The sequence below is a fragment of the Anas platyrhynchos genome, chromosome 3 (genome assembly GCF_047663525.1).
Source record: "Anas platyrhynchos isolate ZD024472 breed Pekin duck chromosome 3, IASCAAS_PekinDuck_T2T, whole genome shotgun sequence".
Classification (NCBI taxonomy): Eukaryota; Metazoa; Chordata; class Aves; order Anseriformes; family Anatidae; genus Anas; species Anas platyrhynchos.
Window position 1 is genome coordinate 36,912,487 of NC_092589.1, and position 25,761 is coordinate 36,938,247.

Sequence of the window (25,761 nt, forward strand, 5' to 3'; positions counted from 1 at the left end):
AAAAAAAAAAAGTGTGAAACCTCTTTCACGTAATATTTCCACTGTACAGGATCCAAAATACTGTGAGGTTGTGTGGGTGATGGTGCATGCTTCAGTGGATGTAAAGGAGTATATCAAGTAGTAGGGCAGTGGTGAATCAGTTGTCAGGGCTCAAGCTCAATCATACTTCTGCTGAATTGAGCAGTAAGTCTTCTGCAGTTGTCTCCAGAAGCATAATCCTGCCCTTTTTTCGATATTTTAAATGGGGAGAACCCAAATTTTAGAACCTCAGAAACAGCTGACAGAAAAAAATACAAATGCTAAACTTCAGATTCTGTTGCCTAAAACAAAGTATGATGTTTTGCTCACAGCTTTATTTTCCTAGGTGTATATGAATATGTATTGAAGAGGAACATGTTTACACCACATAATTTTAAATCATTAGCATTTTATGTCTTTGAAATCTTGTGGAAAACTAGTTAATTCTCTATTAGCTGCATCCCTCGAGGTGACCAGTTTGTTTTCTGGCATGTGTAGTGGTTCAGGAACAAAGAGTGCTTTTAGGAGCCCAGTATATGTATGTACCTCTTACAAAGAATCAAGGCCAGTACCTCGTTAAATATATGCTGCTTTCTTGGCATATGCCAAATCTTCTGGCTCAAGCTGCCACTGATGGAATTAAACCTTGCAAAACCTGGGTGTGTCCCTCTTCATATCCCAGTCAACTGCTTCACAGAGAGAGCAATGCATTTTTTGTCTCCAGAGCAACTCAGTCTTGCTGGTAATCACACACATACCATTCAGCACCCCACTAGAGCATGGGTGCTCTTCATTCCCAGTGAGCTTCACTGTCTTGCCAAGTCCAACAAAGATGGCTTACACCCTTCTTCTCCACAGCCTTCACCCTTTACAGTCAAGGAGGTTTCCAAGAGAGCAACTCAGCATCCTTTGCTGAAAAGTAAGGAGCCACATTTCCGTAGGAACTTTGTCCCATTTCCAGGACTCCTAAGCATACAGGAATTCCTGTAAAGAAAGCCAAGTATTCTCCAGGAAAGTGTGTGTCACAAATTAGGGCAGCTTCTATGTGATGGAAGTTATGTCCAGGAAAATCAGGGTGGGTTAGCCATGGTGCAACAGAGGAAAAAGAAAAAACAGCCAAAGCCTCAAAAGCCAGAATAAAGAGCTTGGCCATTGAGTACTGAGACTAAATGTCATTTGTAATTAATTGCTGTAATAAGGTCAGCTGGCTTCCTAATTGATTTCAGCTTCTTACTAAGGGATCAGTGCTGCCAATTAGTTTGCATGTAAACTTCAGAGGATATGAATAATCTAAGTTTAGCAAGCTGCACTGACCATAACTAATAATCCCTCTTGCTCTTCTGCAAAGAATACACAATAAGCAAACGTTGTTCCCTGCCTGGCATCACAGGTGGAACCAGGACTTGTTCCTCCAGCTGCTTACTTCCTCTGAGGTGCTACAAAGCTCTTAGAAGAACTGGCAACCTTGAAGTCACTTTTGAAGGAAGAGTGTTCCTAGGCAGAATAGGAGCAGTGTGATAGCTCCGTCACTAGTAGTGTAAAGAAAAGCATATTTAGCTGGAGCTCCCTGTCTGCTGAACAGCTGTTTCAAGAGCCACGAGTCCTTTACAAAATCCAGAACTGTTCTAAGCTGGCATCAATCTTAATGTACCTTGATCAGTTATAGACTGCAAAGACAGCAGGCCAATTTAAAAACAGCAATTACTTCTTTACTGTGGTCTTGTGCTAGCCAGAATTCAACCAAAGATAGAGATATGGCCTAGATCCTGTCACAAATTAAAAAGTAGAAATATCCTTTGCCTTTCCCAACTTTTGAAACTTCATTGATTTTTTTTTTGTACCATGTACATTTCCAGCTACTAGTTCCTTCACATAGACTTTGCTTTGACTTTTTTTTTTTGAAGGTCACTGAGGTCTGTGTATTCATAGCTACAGAACACCTATGTTTCTGGCTGTTTTAATGTCTGTTCTTGTTTGGAACAAGACACAGTGGTCTTTGTCATTGCTAATTCAGTGATGGTCAATACAATATCAGACGTTCCGTAAATGCTTCCAAAACTTAGAACAAGCTCTTGAGTCCCTCCCTGCCATGCAGCTAAACAAATCCATGGATGTAAATAAAAGGAAATAAATGAATATGCACACAAGTGAAAGGAAATAAAATGAATACAAGGAAAAAATAGTTTTCCACAGTGTCAGGAATACAATGCATCAGATGCAAGCTAACTTAAATAGCAATAGGCTCTGTCACAGTTTTACTCAAACATCTACATGTGTGCACATATGTAAATATACACATACACATGTATGTACGTATATTGTTATTAATCAGGTGAAATGCAATCTCATGTCTTTAATAATTTTAATTTTCAATTAATATTTTAATTTTTCAATTAATAATGACTATTATTTCAGATGAGCATTGTCCAGATTCCTACTTTTTTAAAGTTCAAAACATGTTCTCAAACTTCTGGATTAACACAATAACGTGGGTTAGGGTTCAAAAGCTCTTATCTGAAATTTATATACCCCAGAATTGTGTATGTATACTCCCCATCCTCAGTTGTCAGAAAGTCAGTGGGTGTGGAATTTAAGCCTCAGATCTGATGGTCTGGTTTGAACCCAAAGATAAAAACAGTTTTAAAGAATTTTAGAAGAATTATATTATCTAAAAGAATGTATATGCATGTCTGTATTGTACTGACTATATACTCCTTGTTTCAGCCCCTCAGAGATAGGGGACAATCTCCTGTGGTTCTGTGATTAGGGTAGTTGTGTCCCGTCACCCATGCTACATCCTATGTCACTGCATACTACTAATAAAAATAAATAAAAGCAAATAATAAATTAAAAAAAATAAATTTACCCTGCATGGCACACTCAAGAGATGTGCAAAATATTGTGTGGCATTTCAGAGACTGGCAGACATGCAGAAATAACATCTGTAGTAGGGAGGGCGTGAAAACCCTACTAATTCTGTAGCCTGTGGTGACTGAGCAGAAGAAGCCTTTGACCCTGTATCTGCACTGGGTGGTGGTGTCAGGCATGGAAGGCAGCCGAGCTCACAGAGCTATGGTGTTTAATCTCATTGTCAGATGGAACAGGCAGCCTGGCACTGGGTCTGCTCTCACAATGGGCACTGTTGTTGTTAGATTAATATACCCGTGTCCTTTTGTGTTAACAATGAATCAGACAAACAATTTAGATTTCCAGAGGTGGAGCGACATCTTACAGAAGCTTTTGCTTCTGCATTCTACAAGGAATCTGTTTTTGAGCAGCACATCATCTCTTTTGTTTGGGATGTCCCTTTACCCTTGTCTTTTCATTCCTTTCAGGGCCCCCAAAGGGCTCTGTTTAAATCTATATAGATGTTTGACCCATTTGCTTCTTCCAGTTCAGAGCAATTAGATGTGAGTTTTTGAGGGCTGAATGTCTGCAGTTTGGGACCGGTATTTTTCACACAAGGGAGCAATAATAATAAATAAATAAATAAATAAAACACGAGAAAGTAAGAAACTGGGGGGAAAGTCTTTGGTTTGGTGTTGTCAGTGGGGCCAGTACTTTGTGGGCTTCATCCATGGAGTCTGTCACTCTCCATAAATAATACTATAGCTTTTGTTTCTCACTTTGATGGTCAGAGCCTAAAAATGCTTTGATGGTTTTATTCCTAAATTCTAGAGGAACTGCCTGTGTAAGTACATTTGTGCAGTCCTGGGACATAGAAACTATGTCATATGCTGCTCAGAGAAAGCAATGTCAGTTTTCTTGCTTGGTAGCTTCTGAATTTGTCCCCTGTAAGCTGAACACACCAAAATACTTACTATTGAAGGTCACCTCTTGTGCAAGGGGATTACTCTGCAGAATTAAACATTTTTGCAAACTACAACACATTTCAGCTTTCACTGAGGTATCTGCAGTTCAGTCTGTACTAATAAAAAAGCTGGCTTCTCCAGCAGCCTTCATCCCGGGCTGTTATTAATACAAGTACTGAATTATATAACACCCCAGTTTAATGTACTTTTCTGTTTTGGGGAAGCGGTCACAGAAAGGATCAATGATTTATCTAGTTGAATGTAGTTCTGACTGAATATCGAAGCGTGCAGCAGGATCTGAATGCTGTGTCCTTTATTTTATTTAATATACCACACGTTTCTCCTGCAGCCAGTAATAGAAACCAGGAGTTGTGCTGTAACCATTAGACAATGCTCTGTCAATGGAACATCCAGATGCTGCGGTGAGAGAGGGGGGACGGCTTTCGCATGGGTTTATAAGGACTCTAAGGAACAACATATGTAAGGAATAGCAGATATTCTTAATTTATCTTAACATTTATAGTGGTTCGATCATTCTAGTCCAATGGCACACGCCTGTTTCCTGCTGGGTGCTTTCTGGTGTTTTGCACGTTCCTGTTTCGTGTGTGCAGAGTGATAGAGCACCGCTTTCACTCCCCCCAAGGCCCAGTTTCTCTCCATCATCGTTTTTTTGCCATTCAGATCCCCATCTGCTGCAGCAGCTAACTGCCTTCTTGTAGGCAGACTGCCTAGCTGTTTTGAACATATCGGCCTAACCTTAGCTGAAATATCAACTGGAGCATGAGCTTTGCCTTAAAGATGAGAGTGTTGTTAACTTTTAACTAATGATCAAGACAAAGGCCATTTATCTCACTACGCTGTATCATAATAAATGGCAGAGTGCTCTAAGTGAGGTTGTGCTGGTAATGTGAACCCATCTAGCCTTTGTCCCTTGGCCTGCTGCTGCAGGTTCGTTCCCAGCTGGGTACAGCGCTCTGGCTCCAGGTCCTTTGCTGTTCGAAGGGGACAACACAGGGACAGCAAGAGAAGGAATCAGTTCTGCCTCTCCTCTCAGCTCTTCTTTCCTCTTCCTATGAGAAACTGAGGAGATGGGGGAAAAAGGGGCGACAAAGCCAGATAGACAGCACTGGCAAGGGAAGGGAGAAGGTCTCTACTTCTCTACAGAAGAACCAATGTCATGCAGAAGGGGGAAGAGGAGTGCAGGGGCAGGACTTAGAGGATGAGATGAAGGAAACAGTGGGCAGAGCTGTGAATGCAAACTGGGGATTAATAGACCAATGGAAATGTGAGTGGAAGGGGGCTCTGACAGTCATCAGATCTCATCTGCTGTGCATCACATCTGATTTGCATGTGTAAATCATGTAAAACTTTCCCAAGCTTTACGCTGAGAAAGGCAGGAGCATAGCACAGCTCATGCTAGAGGAACGCTGATGGGTCCCTGTGGTTTAATACAAGGCTATTAATGCTGAAGATTATAATTTAGCAGCGTGGCTAAGCGGCTACTTTGCTTACAGGGCAGAAGGTGTACGTGCCAGTAGTTAGCGGATACCTACTGAGCCTGTTTGTGAGGGACCATTGGCACTGAAAAGGCTGGATTCTCCCTTTGTTTAGCACCCACCTCCTTTCACCATAGGGTCAAAGAACAGAAAGGCACCACGTCAGGCTGTTATATCCAGTATGTACCCTTCATGTGCTCTCTGTGCTTGGTGGATGTAAGTGCAGAAGGGGCAGGATGGGGGTGATTCAGCTTCATCTCATTTGGTTTGGCCTGCTGACCTGAAGGGGGATTTTTCCAGGTAACTCTGCCTTTTTCAGTTGCACCGTTACACCCGTACGTATTTGTATGTATATGACTTTGCCTTGCGCTGTGTTGATGTGTGTTGTCAGCATGAGAGCTTGGTTATTGTAATGAAAACAAATGGCTTACACATACGGAGAGCAAACCATATATTTCCAGGGGTTACAGAGAGATTTTGCAGATGGTGTTACTGTCTCTGAACTTCAGCGTTCCTGTCTCACAGAGAATGCGGCTTCTCCCACTGCAGACGGCAGCACACATGGGCAGAAAAATCCCTGTATTAATCTAGCTGTTAATATCAGGTGCGGTTGAAAGTGAAGTCAGAAAGCAGAAATGAGGCTGGGAGCAGCGGGTTACACTGCCTTAAAGCTCTCTGAAGAGTGAGCAAGGAGGAAAAACTGGGAAAGCAGGGCTTTAACAGTCAGGCTGCATCCTCTCCACTACAGGGGATGAAATCACTTAGGGACCAAACGTGGGGATGTGGCCAGGGGTGCGCAGGGTGAGAGTGGAGGTGTCAAACTCCTGAGAGGGAAGGGAAGGGAAGGGAAGGGAAGGGAAGGGAAGGGAAGGGAAGGGAAGGGAAGGGAAGGGAAGGGAAGGGAAGGGAAGGGAAGGGAAGGGAAGGGAAGGGAAGGGAAGGGAAGGGAAGGGAAGGGAAGCAGGCGGGCCACGGCCACACGGCAGCGCCCGAAAGCCTTCTCCGGGAGCTGCGAGGCTGCCGCCCCGGGCGCGCAGCCGGCGTGCGGAGCGGGCCCCTTTAAGAAGGCGCAGCGCGGTAGCAGGGGCAGGCCCTGCCTCCTGCCTCCCGCAGCCCTGCAGCGGGGCTGGGGCCGGCTCGGGGCTGGCTCCGGCTCCGGGGAGCAGTTCCTCTCGGGCTGGGTCCGAGCGAGCGAGCGAGCGAGCGAGCGAGCGCACGCAGCAGCAGCAGCAGCAGCAGCAGCCGCCGCGGCCCCGCTCGCTCCCTCAGCAGCATCCAGCGGCGAGGAGCTGAGCGCTCCCGCCTGGCTCCCGGACGCGGGATGGACGTGCCTGAGCGCTGAGCTCAGCGGCTGTAAAAAGCGAGCAGGAAAATCCACAGCTGGATGAAATCGGTAAGTCAAACGCAAGTCACATCCTCCTCTCCGGGCTGCAGTTTTCCAGTCTCTTCATTTGTAATGCTTTTAGCAGGCCGCTTTTTTTTTTTTTTTTTTTTTTTTTAAATCGACTTCTGAGCGGAGCAGCTGGGAAAACATGGAGGCTAAACAAAAGTGTAAAAAAAAAAAAAAATCTTTGAGCATTTGTCACTGTTTGCTCTCCTGGTTTGCAATCCTCTTTTCGCGTTGACGCTTTGCTGCACGAGTGGGGAAGGGGAAACCGGCAAGTGTTTTTTGCACGGGGGGGAAGAAAGCTGGGAAGAGTCGCAATTGGCTTTTCTCGTGAAGATGATTAAAGAGGGAGATTTGAAAGAAAGACTTCCACGAAGCTTGAAGGGACTTGTCATTTACTTTTCCAGAGTAAAAGCAAATATGGTGTTAAACGCTTCTAAAACGCGGTCAGGTGCGTGCGGCAGGGATAAGAATCCTTTTAAAAAACGCGTTATCGGTGGAAATCTGGATGCAGAAGGACTGCTGAGCAAATGTTGCATGTGTATGTTTAGATTTAACTAAATACATTGGCAGCTCTGGAAAAGAGGCATTAAATGCATTTTTCTCGGCATTGGACAGAGGGCGCTGTTGCTGCATCTGGCATAACCTTGAAGAAACCAGGGAGCTGGTAAAACTCGTGAAAAATCAAGCAGAGATAAAGTGGTTTAAACAATTAAAACAGAAATTTTTCACGCATGCAGAAAATTACAGCATATAACATTCAATCAGAGCAGTCAGTGGTTTCAATTTTGTTCTCTTAAGAGTTTTTGTTTCTTTGTTTTTAAAGTGATAATCTGACTTACAAAGAAAAATATAAATTCTGATGATCAGATCAGGTTCAGAAATTATAATTTGAATAATGTTCCTGCTATCTTTTCTGGAAGATGTTGTGGGGTCAGCCTGGTTGAGAAGGAGAGGAAAAGCGTAGAGTCTCTTGACATAAATGTTATTTTACTACTGATGTAGGGTATAAGGAAGCACTCTCACTCAGTGTTACTCAAACTGCAGGCTGGAATTAGGCATCTGATGCAGAAACATCCTTTATGTCTAGCACAAACGTGCTGCAGAGGTTGGAGACCTAGAAACTGAACATTAAGACCTTTTAACCCCAGTCACCGAACCTCTTATTGTCAGGTAGTTTGGGGAAAGAAGGCACGTGTTCAGGCTGGCATAAGCGTTCTTCATAGAAATTCTGGTCCTGCTACTGGGACAAGAGGCAAATAATTGTGCTATATCCTTTCTGTATATAGAGAAGAAGAGTTAGAGAATACAGTAGTAGAGTAACCATACTGTTGGGTATGATGCTTGCATATGCACGGCTAGATGAGTATAATGACACTCTGCTGCTCTGTGGACTAGGAATTTGTGTTTCCTTGAATCAAAGGCTTTGAAAGGAATAAAGTTATTTATTTTAACCAATGTAGTTCTACTGTGAATAGAGAAGGACCAGAGCCATCAAGTTCCTGTCTCATGCACCATCTATTTGAACTTGATGTTTCTGTTATGTCCCGGGGCTTTGGCTGTGCCTTGAACAAGGTGTTTCTGTCTGGCTTTATTCCTGTTACTTAAAAATCACTTGCAGCGGAATGGAAAGATTTGCACGTTTTGAGTCCCTAATGTGAGGCATGCTGGGCAAAGCAGATTAAAAGAACTGAATGACCGTATGGACTCCAGTCATTCAGACTCACAATTATTGCACCTCATTGAGGAGTTCAGACTGCTACTGCATCTGCTGATTCAGTGGAGTATGAGAGCAAAGTCAACTTTCTTAACTGCAAGAGACTGTTAAACAGTTACTGTGAGTCCATGCATCCTTGAGATATTAGAATTTCATAAGGAAAAAAAAGCAATTTCTTTACACTTGTTCATTAAACACCCATGTATGAATGGTCCTTCGAGATGATTTACTGGATCAAGGGAAGGATTTCCCTCTTCAGCTCATCTCACTGGTGCCTACTAGTTCAGAGATGTCAGCCTGCAGCTTCAGTAACTTGTTGAAGAATCTTTTCTTTTCCCCTTCCCTTCCTGCAAACTACGTGATGGGATTACTCAGATGTCCCCCTTGTATTGTGGAGAATATGGTGCACCCCTTGGCAGTGGAGCAAGTTTACTGAGGATGCATAAAGCTAACAGGCTTCCTGAGGCATTTGACCCTAACAGATGCTTCTCTTGGTAGGAGGCTAATTTATTAATTGAAAGCATGTCATCTCCACAGCCATTGATGTTCAGCTAAGCTCTTATCAGTTGCATCTCCCCTCTATTCCATTGGTCAAGATCACTTTGATATGTTACTCCAACTGATTTCAGTTCTAAGTACCGTTTTCCTACTTGCTTATATCTCAAATTAAAATCTGTGTTTTATACATGGAAGAGACAGTTTGATGTGACTGGTCCTGTTTTTTACTGTGCTCTTAGGAAATTCACTTTAGGATGTATTTTATTTTGCTCCTGAGTGTTTTTCTTTGAGTTACTTTGTACCAGAGAGCCCATACTGTAAGTCTGTCAGTGGCTGATGCTGGGGTCATGCAGTTAACTCCTCCAGAGTCTTCAAAACATTAGCTTAAAATGACATGTGTGTGATATTTAAAGTGTGACAACCCACCAGCACCTATATCTATGCCAAATTAAAGAGATTCCTTGAACAGCTTTTTTCAGTAGAGACTGCTGTTTTTACCCACCAGTAGATACTTACGATGTTGTCTGTGACTGCTGTGAATTCTGTGCCTGCCATTGGAGTGCTTGTCTACTACTTGCTTACGTTGACACTAACTTTGCTGAGTGAGTCTAGCCAAAGCAAGACTCATGGTTACTTAACAAACTGCTGACAGTTCAGTTTCTAATATTACTAGTTTGGGTCATTGTTTTGCAGGTTTTCTTGTTCATTCAGCATTGAGCACATTATCATAGTCTAATTAATGAAGCTTACTGTAAAATCCTTTTTCTAAGAACGTTTCTGGTTCTTGTAGAGCAGTACATTACCGCAGGTTGTGAAGGTTTCTGATGCTCTTGTAGCTGAGCCGGATCTGGCCTTATTCTCCATTGTAGGTAGAACTTCCTTTTGCTTTATATAACAGAAGCAAGCTCACAACTTGAAACCTCAGTTGCATGCCAAAGACTCACTGTGCTGACAGCATAGTAACCTGCCTTGTTCTCTGATAACAGATTTCACAGATAATTTTTTAAACTGGATAGTGATAGAGGTTGGTTTCATCTGTGATTTGTTTGCCTGTCTTTACTTTTGTAATCATTTGGAATTGGTGAAGGAAAATAAATAAGATTTAATGGCTCTGAAGGTGGAGATGGAAAGGAATTACTGCAGGAATGTGTTCCCCAAAGAATAACTGCAGTGGAGTAGAGACCAGAGTGCAGCTAGTCGCAGCCTTTCCAGACTCCATCAGGTCAGCAATGCTTATATGCACAAACGTCCTCTAAGGAATTAATTTCTTTCCATCTTCACATATGTACAGCTGTCATCTTGTGTCTGAAACAGTTGATGACTGAGCTGTTCTTTTGTTTTTATCTGTAGCTCCAAAATTCTTTTCTTCTTAACCAGATTCGTCAGAGTCCTTGGAAAATTTCACTCTGTTCAATCTCAATCCATTATTGAGAGATTATTTCTTAAATGTCAAAAATAATGAACAAGAAGACTTTCAAACACTTTTAGGCTTTCTACCAGTTTAATTATACTTGCAAAAACATGATAGTGACATAATATATGATTAAATAATCACATTTAAATACTGCACTGACCTTGCCAGCCAGTAAATCAAAGCAATGGCGAAATCCCTTTTGTTCTCTTTGCTACACCCTGAAAGCCATGAAATAATCTTCTGAGCACTTAGCAAAAGCATGTATCAAGCTGATGTCTTCTGGAGGATGAAATGGGGAAAAGAAGTGGGAATTTCTAGACTCCTAGGGACCAAAAAAGGCCCTGCTAAGATCCTCCTTCCTATTGTATAATCAGATAATTTCAAGAGGCCATGGTTTGTAAGGTTCCATATGAGAAGAAAAATCCAAAGTGGCAGCTGGCAGTGCTGTTATTTAGAACATGCTGTGTTTTTCAGTGTCTTCATTGGAAAGTGTAAGTTTTATACTCAGGAGCTGTAGCTTACCTTCTTGTCAAATCCTCCTTTTTTGGGGGGCGTAATCTGATTTACAGCGGAACTGCTGACTTTTCAAGTAGAGCATGGAGTGAGATCAGTTTATTCTGATCATCCATATCATTTTTAGATTCCTGCTCTCATGCATTGCTCTACTTGAGATCTTTAGCAGGGTGAGAAATGTGGATGGGCAGCAGGATCATCAAATAAGGCATTGTCCTTTGTGCCACATGGTGTACAATGCAATAATGAGGTGCAGCAGGGAGACTAAGGGCACTCCTTGCAACTGCCCTTCCCAGTGCTTCTCATCTGTACTGGAGCCATTGTTTTAACCAGGCGTTCTGCGGTTTAGCCAATGTGATACATTACCCAGATTGTGTGTCCAGTTCTGCAGCCTCTTTACAGATGTATCAGGACCTGTAATTTTACCTACATCTGTCTATTAACTGGCATGATCATATAGCTGCGTTTATTTTGAAATCCACAAAAAGTACAGGGAGAAACACTGTAATTGCATTTTTCCAAGGGAATCTTTTCCAGCAGCTGATGAAACCTAAGCTCATGCCAGATGAAAAGCTCTTGTGTTATCATTTTCAGTTAATTAAAAAAATAAACCCCAAATCCCTTACAGCAGCAGTTTTATAAATACTGTGCGTATGTGTGTGCATGTATGTGCACGCATACAGGAGTGCTTCACTCTTGCATTGACAGCTTGTGCCTCTGACGGCAGTCTGTGCATTATCATATACTTTCAGGTACAGGACTTAGTGAAACAGTAGAGGTTTACAGGTTTCTTCTCCTTCCCTCTCTGAAACAGACCCAGCTAAAATCAAAACTTCAAAATAGTTTGCATAAAAATAGTGATTATTTATTTATGAAGAAAACATTCTAAAGGCTTAATTTTATCCACTGGTAGGCAAACAAAACATTTTTTCTGGCAATTTGAGCAGTGACTAGATGATATGTGCCCAATTTCTGTGTGCTAGAAGGCAGGAAGCTGGGTTTACTTGAACAGAAAGGTGCACCGGGAACTGTGGCATCCCTTACCCCTTGGAATCCACATCGATCTGGTAAGTGCAGATCCCAGTAAGCTGAAAGATTATTTCAAAAAGTCTTGACAGATTCACCAGTGAGTTGGACTTCTATTGTATTCATTTTAAGAAGGCAAAAGTAATTTGGTTCTGGTGAAAGGTGCTAAAGTGACAGTCCTGAAAGACCACGGTGCCTTTGTTCAGCCACAGAACAAATGATGCCTTGGACCACGGCTGAGTCAGCAGCCCCAGTGCTGCTCTCTAGCTGTGTGTTTTGGTCCAGTCAGAGGATCAAACCTGAAGCTCAGCATCTTTCTTTTCAACTTCATTTTCTCTAACCTGCATTGCCCAGTTGCCAGCGAGGGGCTGGCTACTCAGTTTTGGGACGGCTTCCTATGCCAACAAAGGTCCTTGTGATCTTTTTATTTCAAGTGACAAATAATACCATGGCAAAGTCAGTCAGCTATCAGGAGAGCCTTGATTGATTCATTTCACAAGGGCAGCCATTAAACAGTAATGATTTTTGCTTGTTATCCACAACAGATTCAGGCTAGTGACCGGGAGGAAGGACATACTGTATTCCATTCCCAGCTCTCTGAATCATTCAGTCACCTGATGTGTTTTTTCAGTTCTCCACTTGCATTGCACAAAATCTGTGCTTTTAGACTCTGCATTCTTTGCCTTATCCAGAGGCCCTTGGGAAAGTTGCATTTAGGGCTTTTGCATTTAGCTCATGCACGAGTCAAAGAATGCAAACTGTAATAACTTTCTTTCAGGCTTGAAGGTGGGATAGAGGCAGTACGTGTGACTGTGGTGCAGAGGTTGTGGTAATACCTAAAACGATGTGTAATAATTTTAGCACAGACTAAACTTTTGGCAGGATGTTGTACTAAAAAAAGATACTATTTGAAAACATTTCACAAACGTTGTATTTTCAAGTGTATATATATGTCTTGTTCCCTTCTTTTTTTTTCCTGACCTTTAGACAGTAATTGCCCTTTAATCATATCCTCTGGAGGAAAAAAAAATCTGTTGATAGAGTACTTGGTCATAAAAGCCTATTTTTCTTTACTGGAAGCTGTTTTTCACTCTTTGTGCTGGTTATTTTTTAATTACACTTAATTCAGGTTACAGAGTGAAACTTGGCCAGGTAGTTCCAACTTCCTGTTTCGTGCTCATTTTGCTAACTGGTCTTTCATTGCCTAATACTGTGCAGTGTTTGGGTTGGAAGCTCTTCAAAGATTTACTCATTTTGAACATTTTTCCTCTTAAGAAAATACCCCCAAATAAGCTCTAGTCAATAGTATGCTTTTGCTGTCCATTCAGTGTCGTGCCTAAGGTGGCTGACTTGTGTATTCCTCATAGGTGAAATTAAAATGGAAAAATGAAAATTTACTTCAGACAGGTTCTTTTTGTCTGTTTCATTTATCTTTTCAAGACACCTTAATTAAGTGGAAAGAAGGCAACTGCTGCAGAGTTTTGACTTTGAGCGCAGCAGTAAATATAGAGAGAACAAGAAGTGTGACTCTCAGGATTTGGAGACCTATGCTCCTGCTTGCCACTTTGACCTTCTTCATGTCCTAAGGCCCAGATAGTCCGAATAGTTCAGTTACATTTTCAGGTTGTCATCCTGAGAAGGCAACCAAATGACATGACTCGTCACACATCTAATGTGCAAAAGTCTATGAAAATGTATGAAAAGCTACTTCTACCTCAGCAATATTTGAACTCTCTTGGAAGTCTCACCTCTTGTCTTTACTCAGAGGGTTAGCAGGAGTCCTTCCGTACTACGAAAAGATCTCACAGCAACCTGTACAGATCAGATCTTTACTAAGAGAGACAAATGTTTATGACCTTTTATGTTGTAATCTTAATTCTCTGGGAACCGGAGCAAAGATCAGTAGGTTTAAGTTCCAGTACAGGGTACTTGCAACATAGCTGTTTTTCCAATCCAGCCGTGAAGTTACTGATTTTGCTGAAGACTTAATTTGCAAACCATTCTGACTAAAAATATACCAGACCAACAACAGACCAGTGCATCATTCTCAGCACTCAGATTTCTTGCAGGACAGCAGTCACAGGGAACTGCTGAGTTACCAGGTAGCTCTAGTGATGCTGCTTTTGAGGACTACTTCCTATGGATAACAGTTAAAAATCCACTGGAACCAGCAGTGTCAGAAGAACTTTCTGCATTGAAAAGAATCATGTCCTTTTCTGTTTCCTCAAACAGCAGAGGTCAGATCTGGTAAAGAGGTTTGCTACGTGTGGACAGGGCTAGATAACTACTGCTGTAAGACAATGTGTATACAAGAATGTATGTTGGGATGAATAATGCTGTATGGATGTATGTCAGTATGAGACTGATCATTGCATTGTGGCTGTACAGTTTGAAGGGCCTTAGGTGGATTTGATTCCACACATGGCTATGTGTGTGGAAGGGATATACATGAAGTTATCATGCTACTTGGTTTATTGAGCCCCTTATCCCAGTGTCTGAAACTGTGATTTGTTATGCTGCGATATGATCCGAAATAGAACCACAACTCACTGTAGCGGGTTCTTTCAATCCCCTGGGAATGTTTGTCTGGCTTAAACGCATGAAACTGAAATGTGTAATACAGAGCTGCAGCTTATAGATCAACACTGACTCCATTTGTGAGAATGAATGAATACCTCATGTTTGATGTGCTACGGGAGAGTTCACAGATGACTTCTTATGTTACAGTACTGGATTTTTCATGCTTTCTCAGCTTTGTGTACTTTGCTTTTTCTTCTGTGTGCAGAAAAGGGGGGTATTATCCTGGGTTTTTCAATAGAGAAATACAATGTGAAAAGATTTCTCCCTGCTGACTTTCTTTAATGGTTGCAGAGACTTCTTTCCAGTAAGATTTCAGGCAAGTCTGGAAGAAGACATCATTTCTGTACCCATTTGTACATTTTGCAACTGTAAGACTTTTTTTGTTTTACTCAGATTCTTCCTGAATCAGTTGGTGTTTTAAGGTTCTCACTTACCTACCCCTTTATACAGTTCCTTTGACAGCTGTAATCCCTGGATACAGGTCTGTGAAGATGACTTCTCACAGTCTAGTCAAATGTTAGCAGGATAGATGGGAGGTTTCGCTTCCATGCTGTTCTTTGCAGGTGGTCATAGATATTACAGAACTTCAGTCCCTATTCAATCTTCCCTTATGATCCAAATTTTTACCTGAAAATACTGAAGTCCCTAGAGGTGAATGCATTCTGCTCAAAAAACAAAGCAAAACAAACAAACAAAAAAACATAAATATGCTTAATAAAGAAAGTAGACTTACCCTTGTAATTGCCCTGGTAATATTATGGTTCTATTGCACCTCAGCTCTGGATTTTATTATTATTTTTTCCTTCCTTGGCTCAGCTGAGGATGAGATATACAAGACTGAAAGAGACCTGAGTCATGGAGTACAGATTTCTGTAATTGCAGAAAACTAAGTTGCAGGATTCCCTTTGTAAATTATCAGTCTCCGTCTGAAAACAAAATGGCTTTTGCTCCTGTTGTTTCCTATTGGGAAACCATTCAAGAACCTCACTCCTCTGGTTTTTAGAAATCTGCTTCTAATTTCAAAACTAAATTTGTTCATGGCCAGTTCATGCCCATTTGGTTTTGTGCCAGTGTTGATCTCTAACTTTAATAGCTCTTCACTTTTCTAACAATCCTCCTGTGATCTGAGAGCATTCTTGACTTTCTCTCCTTCTCTGTTTTTCCTGAAAAAGGGAACATAATTACTATTGTGCTTCTTATTGCAATGTGCATTATTATCAGTGTCATTGTGCCTTGGTTTGACAAATTCTACAGTTCTGGGAGCTCTTTGGTCTTTCTGGTCAGTTCTCAGATATGCAGGAGAAGGTGGCTGTTCATGTTTTACTTGGTAGGCAGAGAATACGTTAACTCTGGGATCAGGAGGAGGAGATGAAGAGAAGGATAAAGTGGCCTGCATCTTTGTGCATCTTTGAAAAGAGCTTTCACTATGGACTTTATGAAGAGTGACTTGGGTCTGAGAAGAATATGTCTGGGATAGGCAAAAGCACTGATGCAGTTCTTTCATCCATCCCAACTCTCCTATCCCTTTGCAAAAATCTGTTTGAAATGAACAAGCTGATAACAGTTTTGGAGGGAATGCAGTTCACAAACGAGTCTTTGAGGGCACGTTTCCAGCCGTTTCCTCAGAAGGAATGAGGCAAGCGACTCCCAGAGCCCCAGATGAATGCCTGGAATCTTTCTTCTTCAGAGTGCATGGAGAGTCCCTGAGAAGAGCAGAGAGTCCTGGGGCCAACGGAGAGCTGAAGCCAAAGGCCTGCAGTGGGAACCTCCTGCTGTCAGGATCCCACGCTATACTGCAGTTGAGGGGCAAGCATGGAGAGGAGAGAGAGCTGAGCATGGTTTGCTATGACCTTGATATGTTCACTTGCAGCTTGATTTTCTGGGCACTGGACAGTTACTCCTGCTCAATGGCATCACAAGGTTCCTGAGAGTCCCTAAAACACTGTTGTGGTTTAGCCCTGGCAGGCAGCTCAGTACCACACAGCTGCTTACTCACTCTCCCCAGGTGGAATGGGGAAGAGAATTGGAAAAGTACAAGTGCAAGAACTCATGAGTTGAGATAAGGACAGCTTACTGGGTAAAGCAAAAGGTGCATGTGCAGGTAAAGCCAAAGAAGGAATCCATTCACCACTTCCCATCGGCAGGCAGGTGTTCAGCCACATCCAGGACAGCAGGGCTCAGCATGCATCATGGTTTCTTGGGAAGACAGATGCCATCACTCTGAATATCACCCTCCTTCTGTTCTCTTTACCCCAGATTTTATTGCTAGGCACAACGGCACGTGGTGTGTGACACCCCTTTAGTCGGTTCGGGTCACCTGTTGGCTGTGCAGCCCCAGCCTGTCCGCTGGCAGGGCAGCACAAGGAGCAAGAAAGGCCTTGGCTCTGTGCAAGTACTACTCTGCAACAACTCATACATTGGTGTGGTATCACCTCTGTTCTCATCAAAAATCCAAAACACGGCATCATATACGCCTCTACAAAGAAAATTATACCAGACAAGACCATGACAGAATCCATACTTTACTATGTACCATTTATGTCATGCTCAGATACCACACTTTCCAACATATCCTCATTAATTACAGCCTTTTGATTAATACACAGATACCATTCCCTTAGTCTGTGCACCATCCCTGTGAAATGTCCATAAAATGTTCATAAACTATGCACTGTGTTCTGTTAGTTTATGACTTAGCTTCTGTCTTTTAGAGTGGTTGCTCAGGTCAGGAGAAGTGGTGTTATTCGTGGAGTTTTTGGATGCCAAAGGCAGCTCAGGTTGGGTCACTGATGTACTTGCCTGCGTCTTGTGAGGCTTTTCCTCTGTCGGTTTGAGTGGTTCCTGCTATATTACTTCCTAGAACATGCAACTCAGATCATGGGGTACAACAGCATACAGACATATCCATTACAATCTCTACCTCTTGTCATTTTGGACCAAGCCATAGGGCTTAACATTGCAATGAACTCTTCCCCTTGCCCCTGCTCCAGCCTGGGCTTGTCCATTGGCCACAGCCTCTTCAGAGGTATACGTGCTGCAAGGATTTATCCACAGCCACGGTCACTTCGAGATGTACCTGCTCTGGCACAGCATTTTCCATTTGGCCACAGTCTCTTCAGATACCTGCCGTGTCATGGTCTTATCCACGACCAGAAGTGTGGGGCAGCTTTCTAGGGGCTCTAATCAAGCATCAGTTGACAGTCCCTCATTGTTCTCTTCTTTTCAACTCTTCACTTGCTGTACAGAAACTGAAGTAGATGGTTATGACAGTGGTTGTGCTCTGAATCCTGCTGGAGATTTTTGCTAGAGGTCCTTGGTTAGGATTAGTTGCATTTTCTCCCTCCAAGATCCTGGGTAGAAGGTTCACACAGGACAGGCAGAGCCAGAAATAAACATGCTTTTAAAAGGCTATGTAATGGCCATAGAAGGAAACAAATTACTGGATTCAACTTCCAAGAATGAGAAAATTCCTTGCTTTGGTATTGTCTTCCACCCTCCCAGGCAAATGTGATATTGAATTCACTTTAATGGGTTAAATCTTTGAGGGCCTGATGCTGGACATTCCTCCTGTGTTTTCTTTACTTTCTTAGTAAGTATGTACATCTGTGATACTCTGTATAAGGAGCAGTTGCACATGCAGCTCAGTTCTTTGTCCACAGCTCATGGTTGCCATTCATCCAAAAGGCCAAGGCAAATGACCAAAACTGTCTTGTTCCAGCAAGGCAGCGTTTTCAGGAAAAAGACATGCCTAAAATCTCCTGGGCATATGATAGCACTAATGCTGGGGAAAGGGAAAAGTCTTTAAAATCTATGTGATAGGCAGTTTAACCAGTGACATGAGAAGAAAGTGTAGTCTAGTCTGAGCAGAAAGCACATAGATTTTAATTGATGAGATTGCCATATAATGAAAGACTTTTTTTTTCCTTTCTATCTTTTAATACATTGTCTTGATGTAGCCTGAAGAAGAATTTGATGGGTTGTTTTAAAAGAACAGCATCTTCATTCTCCGTATCAAGATCAATTAAAAGGCTAGGTAAGCAATCAAAAGTGTGTATTGGGAAAGTTTAATTGTTAAAAAGACTTTCAGTTTCAGTGATGTTTTTAGTAGCGTTGTTTTTAGATGAGCTTCTTTGGCTCTCTGATATTAGCAGCCTGAGATTTAGTTTGCAGGTGATTTTTGTCTTTCAGTCCAGTGGGCTATCTTTCCATTCTGAATATGGGTCTCCTGCTGAACTGTTTTTGTCCGTGCCCTACTTACTGTCTTTTGTCATTGTGTGCTTCACATTTATTCACAGAAGCTTTGTGCACAGCTGCCTGCTTGGTCAGTTCAGACACCCTTTGTAGTAACAGCACCAAAGGTACTTAATGTGTTTCTAATGTAAAAAGCAGGATTCCCTTTGACTGGCTGGCAGTAGTCAGTGCCAAGTGTGGGGTCAGGATGACCATAGCTGTTGGCAGATGTGGAGGCAGGAAAACTCTCCTGGTGGATCTTATGCAGGACTTTATTTAGCATGTACTCTCAAGAGATTATTCTTCTGAAACACAACTGAGTTTGATGGGAAATGGTCTGGGTCCATTCATGGTGGGTAAGGAAAAAAATGTAGGTCAAACAAAGCTGGCCAAAATCTTGTTTTACAGACATACTGTAGAGCTTTGCCACTGACTTTGCTCTAACTATTCATTATGTGAGATTGAAGTTTAGCTGCTTCGAGTTGATTATCTTCTTAATCAATTATGCAAGTCTGACATTCATGCCTTGCTTTTGCTTGAAAATATCTCTGTGAGGAACCCAGAGCTTGCTACATGTCCTTAATATATGAGATAAACATCCAAAATACACATGGACACCGCTATTAGGTTATGAACCTGGCTTTAGCCTGGGCATCATTTTGATTTTTCTTGTGAAGCAGGAATATTGGTAATTCTGGAAACGAACATGTTTCCATTTCAACTTTGTGCAGATGGGTGCAATTTCCTTAATTAAGTTCTCTCATAATCAGCATGTAGTTTTGCCTCTGATCTTTTTTTACTCATTACCAAATCTTAATTTGTAGAAAGTGTCCTTTTTAAGTGGTTTTAAATAGAGTTCTGCTTTCCTGAGGCAGGCTGCCGTGCTGTTTTCTGGGCAATGCTTACTGTTTTTTATTTATCAACATGAACTATACCCTTCCCAACTTGTCTGAACATAGTCCAGTTCTGGATTTGTTCTGTAACCTGGAAAGTGAAAGTTTATGGTACTTTAGCTTTTCTTACAAATAACTAAATGTCTCTTTTAGTGAGATCTCTAGGGCCAGCCTGAAACAAGAAAGCTCTTATCCCAGTTTTCTTTGAACAACCCAGAAGCAGCTCTTCCTTTCCTCTTGTTTTAACTTACAATCGTAATTTAACGTAATCATAATTCAATTATGAACTCATTCTCTTACGCAGACAGAGATCACAATGAGTAACAGATGGCACTCCAGACTTACCTTTTCAAGGCAACTTGTAGGAGGAACTATGCATTACTGCACTCTCCAGTCATTCCTGGGTTGTTGAGTATATACTATGTGTTTGTGTGGTATAGAAGAGTGGTGTGTGAGTCTGAAGACTGGCTCGCTGTCTAACTTTGGTGAATCACCTAACTATTCTGGGTGGGATCCAGACTTTGTTAGAGTTGGTGCCAGCACCCTTACTTTGGCTTCTCTGAGAGTCTATTCTTTCTCAGAGAGTGAGATTTATTTCTATGTAATCATCTGTTTTGGAGCTAGATTTTTATCAAAGTTCTCAGCCGTCATGGTCCTACATGTCACAGATGCATGTGGTACTTCCCAAAATTTGACAGTTTGTTAACATTTGTTTCTCTGTCTGTTCTTTGTCTCCTTTCAAGAGTGGGTAGGCTTAAATGGGTGGATTTAATCCATCTAATTGTGCGGAGTCCCTAGGATGAAAGGAATATAATACAGTGAGAGAAATGGTGAATGAGTTTGAAAGCTCCTTTCCTAATTAAAAGGGATGAAATCCATCCTTGCCAATCCATCCTTACACATAACAGTAAGATTGTGTGTGTTTAGGCTGGAGATTCAAGTCATTCCATGGAAAATTTTCCCTCTTCCTCACTTTTATGTTGCACGGATACACATGTACATATAGGTACGTACATACATATGCTGAGATATACAAAATCCATCTACAGTTGTCTAACCTCTCCAAATCATAGTGTTTGGGACTACGTTTCTTCTGCTTTTCACTGCCCGCTTTAGCTAGAACTTAAGCAGACAAATTGCCCCCCAACTGACAATTTTAAGGTACTTAAAATATACTCATATACTCCCCGGTTTTGTCATCTTTTTTTTTTTTTCCTAAAAAACAAAAACTTCCACAAATTCCTGTGTTGCAGTGTTACTATTTTTTTTATTTGTCATCTGTCAGGTTGGTGGAAGTGGTGCCCAGAGCATCTATGTAGAAGTGGCTCAGGCAGGCTTTCCACTTGCTTGTTGGCTTTGTGCATTCCATTTCTGTGCACTTAAGTTTCATTTAAATTGTCCTCACCTTCTATGTCTCTTCTCATGTCACAGACACTGGCTTACCTCTATGGCATTTTTGTCTGTTTTTTCTCTTGGGGATATCTTTAAACTGAACTTGAGTGGCTTGAGATTTTGCTTAACCACATTTTACTTGTTGATTGGGCCCTCTTGAAATATTTGTCCTCTCAGAATTTGTAGCTCTGATTAGTCTTCCATTCTCACCTTTCTTCCATTTTTTTTTTCCTTTTGACCTTTTCCTTAGCTTGTGCTTATTTGGTTGTGCATTCAGACCTCCCATCTTGACCTTCCATGTTGAGGGATAGTACAGATTTTCCTGAAGTTCATTCATCCACATGAACTCTTAATGTGACCTCTGTGATAATGTTAAGGTGATTCTGAGGCAGTCTGCGATACAATAGTTCAGAAAATTACTACTCTGTCCCACCAAGAATGAGTTTGAATAAGAAAGAGCTTCCGAGACTATCACTTGAATTGATGAATTTACAAGGTTTGATTTAAACATCCAAGAGTAAGAATAGTGCTTATGTTACAATTAATGTAGTGCAACAGTACTTCTTTGATATAAAGTGATTTTTATTGCCACTTTAAAGGCAACACAATTTAATTCTGTGCCACAATGGACATGGTACTGAATACAGGCAATAGCTTCATGCACCACAGTCTGACCTTTAATTAAGCTAGAAACAACCACAAATCCTCATATAGTTAGTGAGTTAAAAAAATAACTTGCGTGCCTTTTTGGGGTCTGTCTTCATATTTCCTTGGTTTTACTGTGCATGAAGTCTCTCGCTCTTCCTGTATCTCAGTTCCTCTATGTACACATATCCTCTTTGTACCTTGATGCTTCAGAGACGTGAAGGGCTGTGGTCAGCTGAATTGTGGCGCTAATACTTTGCCTAGTTAACATTCACCAGTATTGACCCCTTCATCTAATGACTTCATCTGTCTCAGCCTCTCTGCCAACATACCAGGAAATGCATAGAGGATGATTAGAATAAGTCAGTAGAGGTTGGCAACATAAAGGACTGTTCTGCATAAACTTTGGTGGTCTAGACTTAAAGGTTGGCTATTGGAAACCAAAAGATGAAATAACCTGTTTTCTTTTTCAGCTCCAGCTGTACAATTAAAAATGATACTAAAACAGATACTATTTCCATGCAAAGAGAAAATTCTAAACCAATACTGATAAACTTGAAGCAGCACAGACGTGCACAGGCTAAAACACCCAGCCAGACCTGTGGTCACTGTGAAATAACTTCAGAGTTCTTACTAGCCAAATATCATGTTGAAATCCTACCAATGATTAGAAGTCAACAGCAAATCTTTTTTTTTGAGATTTCAGTCCATGTAGGATTTTTTTCAGGAAACAGAATCTAGGATACATTCAGATGGGGATAAACCTGAATTGGTGATTATAGAATCACAGAATGGTTTGGACTGGGAGGGACATTAAAGACCACCTAGTTCCAAGCCCCCTGCAGGGACACCTCTCACAAGACCAGGTTGCCCAAAGCCCCATCCAACCTGGCCTTGAACAATTCCAGGGATGGGGCATCCACAGTTTCTCTGGGCAACCTGTGCAAGTGCCTCACCACCCTCTGAGTAAAGAATTTCTTCCTAATGTCTAATCTAAATCTGCCCTCTTTTAGTTTAAAGCCATTACCACTTGTCTTATTGCTGTACTCCCTGATAGAGAGTCCTTTTATGAGTCCCTCATGAGGCAGTTGAGTGGTGTTTAGTCTGATTTAATGTCTGATTTCCCATTAAAATTAAAGATTGCAAATGGCTCTCTAGATAAATTCTTTTCTTCTTCTGAATATCTTTGTTCCTGGGCAGATTTATTTTTCCACTTTTAGCTCCCAGTTCTAAGATCTTTTTGCATATCCAGCTACAGAGAAAACAGAGTTAATTTTTATCCCTGAGATTAGCCTTTTCCTCACCACTTTCTCCTTCAAACAAAAACTTTCTTAAACCCCCAGATGATCAGTAGATGACGATTTCCCCCTTCCTCCTTCACTCTCCCTGCCATGATAACAAAGATTGCAAACAGTGTATAACTGAACAGGGAGAAAATGGAACAGTTTCAGTCCATAAACATCAAAAGATGCTTTTGGAACTGGCTGGTCTGCAAACATTCCTTTGATCCTGAAACTTGGTGCCTTTATGAAGAGCTTTAAATTCATGGATGTTTCATTATGTGGTTTGTCTACGATTTTTTCAGTACTTGCAACTAATGGGGTAAACTGATCATCGCTTTTGCGTTGGGGGTCTAAACACAAAGGTCTTAAGGATAGGCTGTGACTTGACACTTTTCACAGTAGGAACCCACTAATTACACTTCTTATATGACTTTCATATCTTCTTCACTGAAGCTGTTCCAAAGCTACCATTCTCTGTAGAAGTGGCGTAGAAGTGATGACATGGTGGGGAGGCAAGCCTTAAAAATAGCATGACCTGGGGATCATTCCCTCTTCTTCCCCTGTGGCATCTAAGCTTGAAAAATTGTCTGGATTCTTTGCAGTCCACATACTTCAGAATAAAAGGGAGTTGTGTTCTTTAACTGAGCTTTGCTTAGAGGACAAAGCAAAAAAAAATGACTCTTGTGTGATTGAGACCAATGCAGCAAGTTGGAAAATGTGATAGAACTGGTGTATTTGAAGTTGCTCTCAATCCCTTGATAATGTGTTCTTTTCTTCTCTATACATGTGGCTAAACATATTTAGGAAAGAATACCTGTCATCAGGTTGCTCTTTTATCTAAGGATTTTAGTGGCATTTTAGCCCTGATAATGAAGAGTTTCCAATACCAGACTTGGAAGATTGGGAAACAAAATTCAACAAGAATACCTACGTCAGTGTTCAGAGCAATGCAGAGTGTTTCTTTTCACTTTCGGTCCAAGCCAAAGCCAAACCAAAACAAAAACAACCACAAAAACAAACAACAAAAAACACCACCAAAACTGTGTGGCTGGAAACATTGTCGACTGATGGAGAACTATCATCCTTTATCTGGTTTAACAATGAGCAGTCATACCTTTGGAGAACCCATCCTTTCCAGCATCCTCCAAAGCTGTCAGTCTGGCGTTAGGGTCACCAGCACAGGGGTTAAAGAAGCACCAATATTAGTCAGCGGTAAGGTTCTGTAACATTTGATTTCTGCTGTGAGTTTCTTGCTGTTCAGAGTTGATAGAGATGACAAAGTCATTGTCTCTTCCTGCTGCAGAACATTTGTTAGCTGGAATAATTTCTTGTTACTACAAAGCAAAACCAGCTTTTAATTCTCTGCCTGGAATTCCAGCGGCGCCTGCTGAACGTTGCTGTAATGCCTCAGGCTCCTGTCGTTCCGTTGGTGGGTTAGAAATTGTCGGGACAGGATATGGATCCTGTGGCACAGCTTTGGGAAACTGGAGAAGATAGGTTCTGTGGTTTCAGGGACCTTGAAAATCTTAGATTGGTAGCAGCCCTGAGCAGCCAGAGAAGCTGTTTGCATTTCCAGTCCTTTGTTCTATTAGATGGCCTAGAATGCTCTAGAAAATAATTAATGTCTGTGAAAGAAGACACATCACAGAAAAGCACGGTTTGGGTTCCAATTGAAGCAGCCAGTGGCTTAAAAAAGTAGAAAAGCCATCCAAGACCCACAGCATTGCTTCAAAGCCTCATTTGATGCTGTCATATACAGTGAAACGTACATAATCCTCTTCTGTTTTTATCAGAAATGACTGGATTGTATTATGTATGTCAGAAGTCCCAGGTTATTAATACAGTGCAGGCAAACTGGATAAGAGCCTACAGAAGCCTCTGTCTTCTTCCACAGTCATCAAATGACCTCACTGTGGTTTTGACTCTGCTGGAGTTCACAGGAATAAAGATTCCCAAGATTTCTCTTGGAGGATGCTTGCCCTGTGATTAAAGCATGTTCATGCCTTTCAGGGTCTCAGTCTTTATGGTTTAAACCAATTTTGGTAAGCTTGCCACTTTTTTTTTTTTACTCATTTTTTTTTCCTTTCCTTTAAAGAAGAAGAAGAAGAAAAAAAAAAAGAAATGAAAAGAAAAAGCTAGAGCTGTTCCTGGAATATACTATGACTTCATGTCGGCATGAGGTGCCAACATGCACATGGAGTGGAAGAGCAACAAGAAAAATGGCTTTTGCAGCTTGGGTGGTATTTGCTACATGAGAAACATCACTCTTTTCTGACTGCCAAGATGTAGCACTCAGGCTCTAAATCTGTATTTTGTATACAAAAAAGAAGCAAGAATTGCATGTGTGTGTACTTGTGTTTCTCCCCTCATCCTGCTTGACCAACGTGTGCACCCCTTGAGAATGCAACAGGGCATGCGATCGCACACTTCTGTCATGGGATAAATGAACATACACTTGTACTCTTCATCAGAGATCTGCAAGTTTCCTAGCATGATGCTGTGCATGCACATCATTATACAAACCCACAAATGCATCCAGCTCTCTCTTCTGCAGAGCAGCGGGAACAGACATTTTTGATTTTGAGCAGGAATCATGTATCTGGGCCCTTCAACATACTTTGATGTTTTTGCTGTTTTGAAAAATCCTTACTCAGCTGCTGTGTTGTGAAATGTGGCTGTGTGAGAATCTCCTAACTGTGAAATATGAGGATTTTTTATTTTTTGTGCTGGTCAGCAGTGGGATTTTGTGACCTCCAGTTGATATCTGTACAGTACATCTTGTATGTGTGCATTAGTGAGACAGCACAGTGCCTCCAGGAAATGCATTCTTTTGCAGTGGGCCATATGGGTAGCTTTG

The 25,761-nt window shown here is 41.6% G+C and overlaps 1 protein-coding gene across 12 annotated transcripts in view; it reads left to right on the forward strand.

The window, feature by feature from the left end:
• DAAM2 (dishevelled associated activator of morphogenesis 2) overlaps positions 1-25,761 on the forward strand; it is a 203,572-nt gene that overhangs the window by 29,318 nt on the left and 148,493 nt on the right. For 2 of the 12 annotated variants that reach the window (XM_027454032.3, XM_027454037.3), the window contains exon 1: positions 6,337-6,719. The exons of 9 other annotated variants lie outside the window; for them this stretch is intronic. The gene's annotated coding sequence lies outside the window, so the exon portion shown is untranslated. Of the gene's footprint in view, positions 1-6,336; positions 6,720-25,761 lie in introns of those variants that run through there. One more of the 12 variants, XM_072035717.1, reaches the window with a different exon arrangement.